The 12,844-nt window shown below is 40.0% G+C and overlaps 1 long non-coding RNA gene across 2 annotated transcripts in view; it reads right to left on the reverse strand.

The window, feature by feature from the left end:
• The window catches only part of LOC123287355 (uncharacterized), a 139,136-nt gene that overhangs the window by 110,786 nt on the left and 15,506 nt on the right, over positions 1-12,844 (reverse strand). Inside the window, exon 2 of one of the 2 annotated variants that reach the window (XR_011504396.1) lies at positions 8,439-8,546. This is a non-coding gene — a long non-coding RNA (uncharacterized lncRNA). The remainder of the gene's footprint in view (positions 1-8,438; positions 8,547-12,844) is intronic. The other variant, XR_011504397.1, reaches the window with a different exon arrangement.

Below are 12,844 nucleotides of genomic sequence, written 5' to 3' on the forward strand. Positions count from 1 at the left end.
GATGGTCCCCAAGGGTTCCTGCCTCTCACATTGTACCAGGATTTGGCTGTGTGACCAACAGCAATCAGCAGAAATAATGGCATGTCACTTCCAAGACTAGGTGATAAAAAAACTGTGGCTTGAGTCTTGGGGATTGTCAATCTCTCTCTCATCAGTCAATCCAGAAGAAGCCATTTATCGTATCATAAAGATACTCAAGCAATCTATGAGAGGCTCATGTGGTGAGGAAATGAAGTCTCCAGCAAACAGCCAGCAAAGAATTAAGACCTGCCAAAACCCATGTGAGTGAGTTGGAAGCAGACCCCTCAGCCCCAGTCAAACCTTCAGATAACTGCAGCCCTGGCCAATAGCTTAAGTGCATTCTCGCTTGAGATCCTGAGCCAGAACCACTCAACTAAGCCATTCCTGGATTCCTCACTCTCAGTAACTGGGAGGTAACAAATGTTCATTATTTTAAACTGCAAAGTTTTAGGATAATTTGTTACATAGCAATGGTTAACTGATGCACGGGGATACGTGTGTTCCACAATGGCATGACACAGCAGTGATACTGTATACATCTCCATCATCCCCAAGGTGGTGAATCCTATATTTACTCAGAAATACAAACAGCTTTTTTTGGGGGGGGGGGAGGGGGTGAGGAAGATTGGCTCTGAGCTAACATCTGTCGCCAATCTTCCTCTTTTTGCTTGAGGAAGATTGGCCCTGAGCTAACATCTGTGCCAGTCTTCCTCTATTTTGTACACAGGTCACCGAACCCATGAACTCAGGCCACCAAAGCAGAATGCACCGAACTTAACCACCACCCCACCAGGCTGGCCCCGGAAATATAAGTAGCTTTTAAACTCAAGATACACTAGAGTTTTAGGTCATGGGGAAACTTAGAGAAGAAATAAGTTTTCCATTTGGCAATACAGAACACACGTTTGCCTTTATAATGCACTTTTTCATTCTTAAAAGCTTTTTGGCAACATTCTCTATTAGATCCCAACAGAACAGTCTCAAGCTAGAACCAACTCTGCCCTTTACAGCCCACTTTCTAGGTCATAAATATGCCCACTGGCCAGCTCCCACCCGTTCCCAGGGCTTCTACTTACCTTCAAGGCTTCCTCCTTCTGAGAAGTAGGACTACAGGTACCTTTTCAGTGCTTAACTAATGAAACTTTTAAATCATCTTACCATCGGTTCATAAAGAGCCTTATCGATGGGATTCATGGCAAACTGGGCTGCTGACAGTATTTCTGAGTCAAGGTATTCTCGATCTACATCTTAGAGTCTGCCTAAGCAAGGAGCTGCTCTACCTTTCACCAACTGATGAGTCGTGCCTGGAAGGTTCTTAAATCCTGAAGGGTTGGGACTTCCGCGACTCACTCGGCAAACCCTCTACTCTCTGTTCCACAAATCTCGGTATCTGGGCTCCCTGCCTTTTTATATTCCTGAAATCTGAATGCATTCCTCACTCTTCCCTCTCCATACTTTATACGAATTCTACCAACCACTCAAGGCTCAACAGAAACCGGAAAAGATTTTCCTGACCCCAACCCCAGCCCGCAATGAGTTCTCCTTTCCTTAAAATCCAATGATCCATTTCATTTTTCCTGTATTTCACTGGATAGATGGTTATTTCGTCTCCACAATATCATTGAAGTTCTTTGAGAAGCAGCAGCCATCAATTCTGGAGCATGCGCTCTGTGATAGGCCCCTCCCAGGCATTCCACATAGATGACCGAGTACACAGATGTCATCCCTCTATGGAGGAGTTCAGTGAGTATGGGTGAGTGCTTGAATGACTAGGAGGCTCATTAGTGTCTGCCCAACCCGGATCTCACCAGTGCATTTTGATAAATGATACAAAGGTCTAGCTCACCCCCAGAACCCCTGGACTAGATTGTCCTAGGCCTCTTGTAGACGTGCCCATCCTTGTCTCACTGTTCTCATTCCCTTTTAAAGAAACTGCCCTGTCCACAGCTCCTGACCGAGTGGCTCTGAGCACCACATGACCCCTGGCCACCACTGATTGGACCAGGGCTGAGCATCTGACCCAAACTGGGCCCTTTCTTAAGGCTGTGGAAGAAAGAGATCTCTAAGGGTCGGAGGAAATTAGATCATGGGAAGTATAGAACCTTTTAGTTCAAGGCCATAGAGTTTGGTCAGCATTGGCTGGCATTATGTCACAACAACTCAGAATTATGAGGGAGCAAAGAATCCAAAATTAAGTAGAAGAAACCAGGCTGCAGAAGGAAGCAGGAAAATGGAGTAAATGCCCAAAAGAAGTGACATGAGAATCCTTGAGGTCTCCTCAGACTGGAATGGGCCAGCTAGTTCCCCTGTGGCCTGGCAGAACTTCATTTTCTATCCTGGGATGCCTTCAAGATAGTCTTTCAGTAACCTTCTTTTATATCTGGACTAGTCTGATGGGTTTCTGTTCCTTGCAATTAGCAAAGCCTGAATGAAACAATGCCCAATGTTTTTAAAGTCAAACAGGGGGAAAGAGTGAGCAATTCACATTCATATTAATTCTGAAATATTAAAGTTACCTTTAAGCCATAGAGCATCCCTGTGTTATGGATCTTAAATATCCTCTAGTAAAAGCTTCTGACTTTATAGATGAGGAAAATGATACCGAGAAAGGAGAAGGGATTTATTCTTGGTCACACAGCAAATGGTAGAACCAAGACTAGGATGTAGGTCCCTCATTTTGTCCAGGGTTCTTCTATTACTTTGCCATCATCCAGTCTGCTCTTTCCAATGACTGTGCTCTCCAGGGTAGGCAAACAGGTCAAAATTAAAGAGAAATAGTGAAGGTCATTAGTGTCTTCCACCCCCAATGGATTTTTGGGAGATTTCACTTAGATCTCAGGCAAGCTAAAGAAAAAGATGAGAGAGATGCTGATGCTGCATTTCTTTAAAGAGCTGGGTCAGACATAGAAGAGAGAAATGAAATGAGGTTACTGGCTACCCACTTTAAAATGCAATTCATATGCATCCTAAGAGGACACCAAGAAGGAAAGTTTATCAATTTTCCCATAAAAATATGAGGTCAGTCTGTTAATAAGAGAAAAATATTGCAACTTCCTGGAGCACTTGTGCTGAGTAGGCTGAATTGCATACAGAATACCCTTGTTACATACACCCTTACTATAACATACCCACTTGGTAATTTGATGCTTAAAACACTCAAAATTGTTTTGTGTTACAATGTATTAGATTTCCAGTAAGGGAAAAAACATCTTCACTGGTACCATCTCCTCAGGCATTTTAGAACCTTAAATATTTTGATATTATTGCAATTAAATGAAAATGTTCGCAAAGTATTTTTATTAAGATTTAAGTTATTTAAGCGTCTCAAACAAATGAAGTAAAGGCGAGTAAGGTGCGCGGCTAAAAGATGGTAATTAGCTTGATAGATGTGCCAAGAGGATGCTAAGGAAAGGGAAATGGTCCCATAATTAGCCCACTGTCAAGGATAAATAGGCCTAAACACCAGCAGGAGAGGCTCCAGGGTCACTAAGGAATGAGAAAGAAGAGGACCCTCTTTCCTACCTTTAGCTGTAAGGGCAGTCCCTACCAACATTTTTTTTTTTTTTTTGAGGAAGATTAGCCCAGAGCTAACATCTGCCACTAATCCTCCTCTTTTTGCTGAGGCAGACTGGCCTTGAGCTAACATCCATGCCCATCTTCCTCTACTTTATATGTCGGACGTCTGCCACAGCATGGCTTGACAAGTAGTTCATAGGTCTGCATCCAGGATCTGAACCGGTAAACCCCAGGCCCCCCAAGTGGAACGTGTGAACTTAACTGCTGCACCACCAGGCTGGCCCCCACTACCAACATCTTTTGAGCATTTACTCTGTGCTAGGCACTGTGTTAGCACTTTATATGCATTATTTCACATACTTTATTAGGTAAGTAGTGTTACTTTTATTTTCCTCATTTTTATAGATTACAAAATACAGAGCTTAGGGAAGTTCATTAACTTTGCCCAGGTCTACTGGTTAATAAAAGATAAATCTCAGATGTTTAACACTCCCAGGCCTCACTACCTCTCATATCTGGTTCACTCTGAACACCAGCTTGATTCTTCAGCCTCCTCTGTGTGTCAGGGAACATAGGCAAAAGTAGTTCTGGGGCTACATTTATGCAATTAATTTGTAGGATTTTAAATATTTTGACATTATTAACAATATCATAACAAAAGCAGTAGAAGTAGAATCCAAGAGAAAATTCTACAGTTTGCAAATGAAAAATCTCAGGGAAGACTTTGATTGGCCTGACTTGGTCCACATGCCCACCCCTGGGCTAGTCCTTAGATTCAAGAAGGTTCTGTGATTGCCCATGCCTGAGGTCACATACTCACCCCTGTGATCAATACAACAGATCTCATGGCTGGAAGCATCACCGGAATTCCACTATTGTCATAGGGACAGAAGTGGATGGATGCTGGGCAGATAAAAACAGATACCCATAGAGTTGCCTGTTGTGACAGTGATAGACCTTGGAGTGGAGAGCCCAGAGGTGTTCCAAGAAGAAGATGAAGCATGAAGAGAGGCATGAAGACATTAAATAACACAATGTGTCCAGAATTCTGTAAGTATTTTAGATACGTCTGGAGAACAGGATGTTCATGGCAAGAGAGTTGAGATCTGAAAATTAAGGTTGTGGAGAACTTTGTGCAAGACCCTAAGGAGCTGATACTTTATCCTGAAAGCAATGGGGAGTCATGGAAGGATTTTAAGCAGGGTGATAATAGAATGAGTTCTGATTATGAGAAAATCCAGTCTTAGGGTAGATATACAAGAAGGGCTGGGAGTAGAAAAATCATTGAGGAAACTGACAATCATTCAGGCAAGAGAAAATGAGTAAGCGAACAAAAGCAGTGGCAGTGAAATTGGTGATGAAAAGACAGAGAAGAGTGATGCCAAGGAAGCAGGATTTATGAAAGACAATCTGAATTCTTACTGGAAATTAGATTGTTCAAGCTGTCCACTGATGCTCATTCACCTTCATGGCTGCCCCAACAGGACTACCAATTCAGCGAAGAACCAAAAGAGTCAATGTGAACAGAACCCAAATCCTGCTGAACTCCCTGAAGCAGCAGAAGTAATAGCCGCTGCATCCCACCACCTACAAGCCTTACATCGAAGCTGCTGGTTTTTGTGATTTATAAAGGACGCTTTAAGCTTACAACCTTGAAAATGGAATTATGAGGACAGACACTTTTCCTGTAGGTCTTTTAACAGAATTTAATGGCGAGAATTCTCAAGAGGCACCATGGTACATGAAAAGAGCCGGGTCATGAGAACAGACGGATCCAGGTTTGCTTCCTGGCTCTGACACCTCCCCTGTTCCCCGGGACCAGGGCTTAACCACTCTAAGCCTCAGTTTCCTCAGGACATATCTCGCTGGTGATAACGTCATTTCTCTCCCAGGGGTTTTGTAAGGACTAAAAATAATAACACATGGGACAACAAAACGAACTTCACAATGTGATTAGAAATGGATCTGTTTGAATCACTAATTTGTTTTGCTCAAGGTGGCATAGAAAGAAAAGCCAAAATATGGGGCATTCATGCTTTCCACTAACAAGTGAATTCTTGCCATATATATATACTCAGGTGGCAGAATAAAGTTAACTATGTCATAAACAATGAGTTAGTTGTCACAGTGTGTACATTCAAATTGAGGTAAATTAATTCGATTTCTACAACATTTTTAAATAGATTACATTTTCTTTTTGAACTTATAACAAGTAAATGAGATTTCTTACCAAAAATGTAAACTTTTGCAATAATTGCAACCATATGGTTAAGGGTTATATTCTACAGGAGATAACAAGAAGTATTTGTACTTAACTGGAAGACCATCACAGGAGAGTTTATCCTTTTCAGCAAATCAGATAGTAAGAAATTTAATAATTTAGAATATGTACAGATAAAATTTCAAAAGAATATTGGTCAGACCTGGCTAAAGTTCTTTCTCGTTTGCCATTTTATGGTAAGTGATTTGTAAATATTGTTCAACTTCCTCTCTTACATTTAAAACAAAGGATAATGAACTAGCCCAAGGCTTTCTATTCCCATAGTCATTTGGGTTAAGTCTTCTTTTTTACTCCTATTTTCTTTAAATCTGTTGATATTTGTAGCAACAGGTCAGCCACAACTGTGACCTAGTAAAATGATGAATAGAAAAATATGGCTTTTAATTTTCTTTTTCCACTTATGGAAAGTGCCTAACACAGCACTTGGCCTGAAGAAGGAGCTCAGGCACAGGTAAATCAAGGCTCCTTCTGCTCCCTGTCTGCTCTAGGGTCTCCCTCACCCTCGAAAGTCCTAGAAGAAGAGATCCAACCATTGAAGTCCTTCCTAGTGGACTCTCTGCCACGTTTACCATGTTGATGAAAATAATCCATAACAAATCGATAAATGAAAATTTGGATGAGTTTATTCTGAGCCAAAATGTGAGGACCATGGGCCAGGGCCTTCCTTCCCAAAGGAAGGAGGGGCACGAAAGAAGTGGGGTGTACAGAGAGGTTATATACCCTCAAAGAGGATGTTTCACATATGATTGAAATGTCCCTTTCACAATAGTCACAAGACTGCTCTATCGACAGCGATTGATGGACACAGCAGGTAGTAGGTCTGCTGTCTCTGTGGACACAGCAGGGTGACAGGTCTGTTGTCTCAAGCCGGGTGGTCACAGGTGAGCACAGCAATCAGTTCCTAGCCTAGGGAGAGATGCTTATCCTTACAGAAATGCCAATGTGGGGGGAGTTGCACCTTTATTTTAAGGGCATTTGTTTTTGCCATAGGAAATGTTTAAAGCAGATATACAATGCATGCTCAACAGCCATGTCAGGCCCTTTTGGAAAAACAAAGTCAGGCTGAATTAGGTTTACCCCAAATGGCTTCCTCATATTCTCCAATATATCCTATTTCTTGCCATTTCTATTTGTCAACTATTTGGCCCTTTCTAAATCTTAGCCAGGAAATAGAGGCTGGTTTGGGGCTAATATAGTCAGAAATCTTTCACAGTAAGCAATCATAAATCAGATATGTGGAACATCTACTTTCCTCCTAAAGAAAACATAAGTAATTTCTTGCAATTCCACTCGCCTGGCTCCTCTTTGCTCTCATAAACTGGCTGAGATTTATTATAATAAAAGTAGATGCACCTTGCAGAGAACTAAAAGGAAAAAACTCCACAAAATTAGTACAGTAAACTTTCTCAAATTGCAAATATCCATCACATAATTCTAATCTAGGTGAGCCTGAATTTAAACCTGCTGAACTTGTGATGCTCCCTACTTTTACACTAAAGATCAAACCCCATATTGATGACCTCTAATTTCTGCAAGCAATGCCTCAGCGTTCCAATTGGCAGGCCGATGTGCTCACCACAGCTGGCAGTAACTCAGCTAACGTCGTCTGCAGGGGCACTTAGAGTAAGTGAATCTCTTTCAAACTGCTCTACACTTTATCTTTGCCAATTTTCTTTAAACTTTTAAACTTCTTGTTCTTCACTGGTCAAAGAGAAAAGAAAATTTGATGGAATTTACAGAATGTCGAATCTACACATCACCACACCCCGAAAAGGCAAGACAATCCATTTCTTTGAAAAGGGAATATGAGAGTTTAATGAATGTGAATGAGTAAAATTTCAAGTCCAGACTATCACATTCAATGCACAAACACAAGTCTGAAGTTCAAGCAAACGTGTTTGAAGACTGTGAAGAGCACCACGCGGTCGGCCCGGCGGCGCAGCGGTGAAGCACGCACGTTCTGCTTCGGTGGCCCAGGGTTGGCCTGTTCGGATCCCGGGTGCGGACATGGCACCCCTTGGCAAGCCATGCTGTGGCAGGCGTCCCACATATAAAGTAGAGGAAGATGGGCACGGATGTTAGCTCAGGGCCAGCCTTCCTCAGCAAAAAGAGAAGGATTGGCGGCAGTTAGCTCAGGGCTAATCTTTCTCCGGGCGGGGGGGTGGGGGGGGGGGGGGAAGCACTAAACCAAGGCAATAGGTGGTGTTTGAAAAAATGAAAAGAAATGATTTATCAGATGCAAAACCTTACACTGTGTAATGCTCTACTTCTTTGCCTAGTTGGATAGAGCAAGTCACCTTGGAAAGGGTTTTTCTTAGTGAAGGAAGAATTTTAAGGGGTCTCCCTTATCTAATAGGCACTCATTGCTCTAGAAGTGTGTATAACAGATTTTTTAATGTTCTAACAAAGTCCGGCTTTTAAAGTGTAGAACTGGTGCCAGGAAAGGGTATACCAAGTTCAGTTGATTTTTCTCGCGACTTTTGGGAGAGAAGGAACAAAGACCCCAACATGGGCTCCCTAAAATTCAAAGTTAAGAAAGACTATTAAAGTAGACTAGGGTTGTCTGATCCAAGTTCTGCTGGCCAGAAAAGACCCCCAGGGACCTTAAAAGTAAACTCACCAATGAGACTGTGCTGGTGTCCCAGTTCCAACAGAAGAATCTGAGGGTTCTGGTCCAGGCTGGAGTAGAAGCACTTCTAGACTGGGTCATCTGACACCATGGTTCCTGCTTTGAAAACGCAGAGGATGAGCGTGCAAATACAATCAGCAACAACGACAAGGTCCTAGAGATCAAGCCTGTGGCACTCTAGGTGAGCAAAAGTATCATTCCACGGTCCAGAAGAGTCCATCGGAACATGAAAGATCAGCCTTCAAATGAGATATCATATGGCAACCGCAAAAGGGCCGGCAGGGCTGACCTCTTTCTCTAGTTATTGCACCAGAATCTGAACTGACTGGGAAATGGGAGACGGGGAAAAGTTTATAAGATGGAAATATTAACTGCCTGCTAAAAGGACATATTAGGAGTTGAACAATTAGTTTGAAAACATTATACTAAGTGAAAGAACTCAGTATAAAAGGCTATGTATTGTATGAGTCCATCTGTATGAAAGTTCAGAATAGGTAAATCTATAGAGGTAGAAAGTGTGTGAGTGGTTGCCTAGGGCTGAGGGAGCAGAGCAAATAGACAGTGACTGCTAATGAGCACAGCCTTTCTTTCTGGTATGATAAAAATGTTCTAAACTTCGATCGTGGTAATGCTTGCACAACTCTGTGAATATACTATAAATCATTAAATTGTACATTTTAAATGGGTGATTTTATGGATGGGTAAATTTTATGGTATACAAACTATATCTCACTAAAGATGCTTGAAAAAAGAAATAGACAAGGACACATTTTATTCTCTCTGGAGAAATGGAGATAATTTTTCGCCTATGTGGCCTATATAAGCTTTAAAGAATCTGCTTATCTCATTTTTCTCTAAAAATGGAGAAGCAACAAGCATGGGCTTTGGAGTCAGACTCTCTGGGTCCAAATACCAGCTGCGTTTTATACAATTGTGTTATTCTGTGCCTCAATTTCCTCATCTGCAAGATGGGGATATAGTAAAACCTACCTTATTGAGCTGTTGGAAGGATTAAATGAAAAGGTTTAGCATACTTCTTGATATGAAGTTAAGTGCAAAATGAATGTTTAGTATTCAAAAGGATTTTTTTTAATGTACATCCTCGCTTGTATATAAAATATTCTCTCTGCAGGGTCTGAGAAACTGATAAGGTTGATTGCATGGGGGAGAGAATCTGGGTGGCTGGGTGAAGAATGCAGGAGGAGGCATTTTAGACTGCATCATCTTTTTTATATTTTTAGAATTCTGAATCATGTAAGTTTATTACACATGCAATGAAAAATTAAGTTTAATTAGTTTTTTAAAAAGAAATAGGACTGTATTTGTACCCCAAACTAATCTAGCAGGCTAGATTAGTCATATTTGTATGTTCCAGGATCAGATAGAGCCAGTCCTACACCTGCAAATCAGGTAACAATCTTGGTAAAGGCATGTAGGAGTTAGAAGAATGGAATCTGTGACTAGACTCTTGGTTTGAATTCCAGGTTTGCCACTCGTGATTTTTACTCTCTCTCTGCCTCATCTTTCTCATCTGCAATATGGGGATAATATCAGAGGGCTTCTGTGAGGCTTGGATGAGGTAACCCTTACACTTGAACCTGGCACACAGTGTGTGCTATATAAACGTTAGCTATTGTGATTATTATCAGACTCCCAGGGAAATTCCAAGCGCTGACACACAGGCATGGAAGAATTACCTGAAAAAGGTGAACATATTAGAAAAGCAAGCTATCATTTGAAAAGTTTTCATGTTGACAAAAAAGAAGTATTTTACAGGCAAATGTCTTAGAAATGATGCATGACCAAGAAAGAAAAATCAATAACAACTATAGAGCCATGGATTGTCAACAATTAAGCTGAAATTAAAGAAAATGGAAAAAAGCGAGACAAGAGGAGGAGACAAGGTAAAGAGTATGTTGCCAAGGACAGGGTCCTTCTTATTCACTTACTCACTGAGTCTTTATTCACTATTTGAGAGTTTCAGAAGCATTCATAAATATTAAAATCAGAAATGAAAAATGTTGGGAAAGGCGACCCTAATTTTGAACACTGTTAAAAGATGGTTAGAGAATAAAGAATTTCCATGTTGCTGAAAACAGATTTCCAATGAAGATAGATCTTTTGTTCAAACTTCATTGGACGTTTATTTGAAGATTTCTTCCTATATAAGATCTTTGGGAGAAAAATATGTAAGATCTGTTATATATGTGACACATACATGGAGGGGAGAGTATAATAATAAAATGAACATGCGTGGATCTATCACCCCCTTAAGAGTTGGAATATTACCAAAAGCATTGTATCTACATCTGCTCTTTCCTAGCTCATTCATTTCTCAGCTTCCTTCTCAATATATTGTTTAGTTATTCTTGTTTTTAAGCATTTTAAAAATGGTTTCAGTCTGTGTGTACTAATCTATGACAATTTTTCTCATTGAGCATTCAAATATTCATCCATAATGACACATGAATCACATATATGATACGTTTATTTTTCACAGATGTGTAATTGTCCCTTTAAAAGATACTCCAAAATTAATCATATTCTTGTGAGCGAGTATTTTGATTACTTCAGGATTTTTGCTTTTACAAACAATGTTGGTATGAACATTCGTGCATATGTCTTTTTTTCCTAGGTTTGTTGAAGTGTAATTGACAAATAAAAATTGTGTGCATGTATTCATGGTACACACCATGATGTTTTGATATACGTATACATTGTGGATGATTACCACAATAAAGCTAATTAACATATCCATTATCCCAAAAAGTTACCATTGTGTGTTTGTGAGTGTATGTGTGTGTGTGTGTGTGTGTGGTGAGAACATTTAAGATTTACTCTCAGCTTATTTCAAGTATAAAATGTGGTGTTATTAACTACAATCACCATGCTGAATTAGATCTCCAGAGCTTATTGATCCTGCATAGCTGAAAGTTTGTATCCTTTGACCAATATCTCCCCATTTCTCCCTTCCTCAAGCCCTTGGCAATCAACATTTTACTCTCTACTTCTATGAGTTTGACTTTTTTACTTATTTATTTAAGATTGGCCCAGAGCTAACATCTGTCGCCAATCTTTTTTTTCTTTTTTTCTTCTTCTCCCCAAAGCCCCCCAGTATATAGTTGTATATTCTAGTTGTATGTCCTTCTAGTTCTGCTACGTGAGACACCGCCTCAGCAAGGCGATCCGAACCAGTGAAACCCTGGGCTGCCAAAGCAGAGTGCGCAAACTTACCCACTCAGCCACGGGGCCGATTTTAGATTCCAGATATGAATAAGATCACGCAGTATTTGTCTTCCTCTGCCTGGCTTGTTTCACTTAGCATGGTGTCCTCCAGGTTCATCCATATTGTCACAAATGACAGGATTTTCTTCTTTTTTAAGGCTTAATATTATATATCTAATATACATATAAACATATAATCACATTTCTTAATGCATTCATTCATCGATGGACACTTAGGGTGATTGTATATATTGTCTACTGTGAATAACACTGCAACAAACGTGGGAATGCAGATATCTCTTTGAGATATCGATTTCATTTCCTTTGGATATATACTCATAAGGGGGATTGTTGGATCATATGGTAGTTCCATTTTAATTTGGGGGGAAATTTCCATACTGTTTTCCGTAGTGGCTGGACAATTGCATATGTCTTAGTGTACATATTTAGAGCATTTCTTCATGACACATACAAATGAAATTGCTCAGTTGCAGAGTAATGAAATAATCAGCTTTATAAGAGAATGAAAAATTGTTTTCCAAATAATTGTACCAACTTACACTCCTATAAGGAGTACATGAGAATTCTCATAGATCCACATCCTCACTAACACTTGGTATTAACAGACTTCCTAATTTTTGAGCGCTTATGAGTACTTAATTAGTATTTTCCTGATAACAATGATGTGAATGTCTTTTCTTCTATTTGCCATTTGTGTTTCCTCTTCTGTGAAATGTCTATGATCTTTTTCTATGGACGGAATTGTTATCCAGTTATCTTTTTCATTCTGATATGTAATCCTTTGCAAATTGTATGCATTGCTGTGAGTGGCTTCTCTTTTCACATTTTTTGATGGAGGCTTTTGATTTCTTAATTTTAATGTAATCTAACTTAATCCTTTTATCTCTTAAAAATTCTTTCCCTACTCAAAGCTTCCAATGAAGTATTAAAATTTTACCTTTCACATCTAAGTCATTAATCCATTCGGGAATTGGTTTTTGTGTACAAGATAGAGAGCTAAATTCATTATTTTCCCATATGAAACACTAAATTTCCCACTACCATTTCTTGAGAATTCTATTTTCCTTTAGTGATTTGCAGCACTACCTATGTCAAATATAGAATTTCCCAATATGCTTGAGGCTGCTTCTGGACTCTCATTTTTCTCACAC

The sequence above is a fragment of the Equus asinus genome, chromosome 7, assembly GCF_041296235.1.
Source record: "Equus asinus isolate D_3611 breed Donkey chromosome 7, EquAss-T2T_v2, whole genome shotgun sequence".
In the NCBI taxonomy this organism is placed as follows: domain Eukaryota; kingdom Metazoa; phylum Chordata; class Mammalia; order Perissodactyla; family Equidae; genus Equus; species Equus asinus.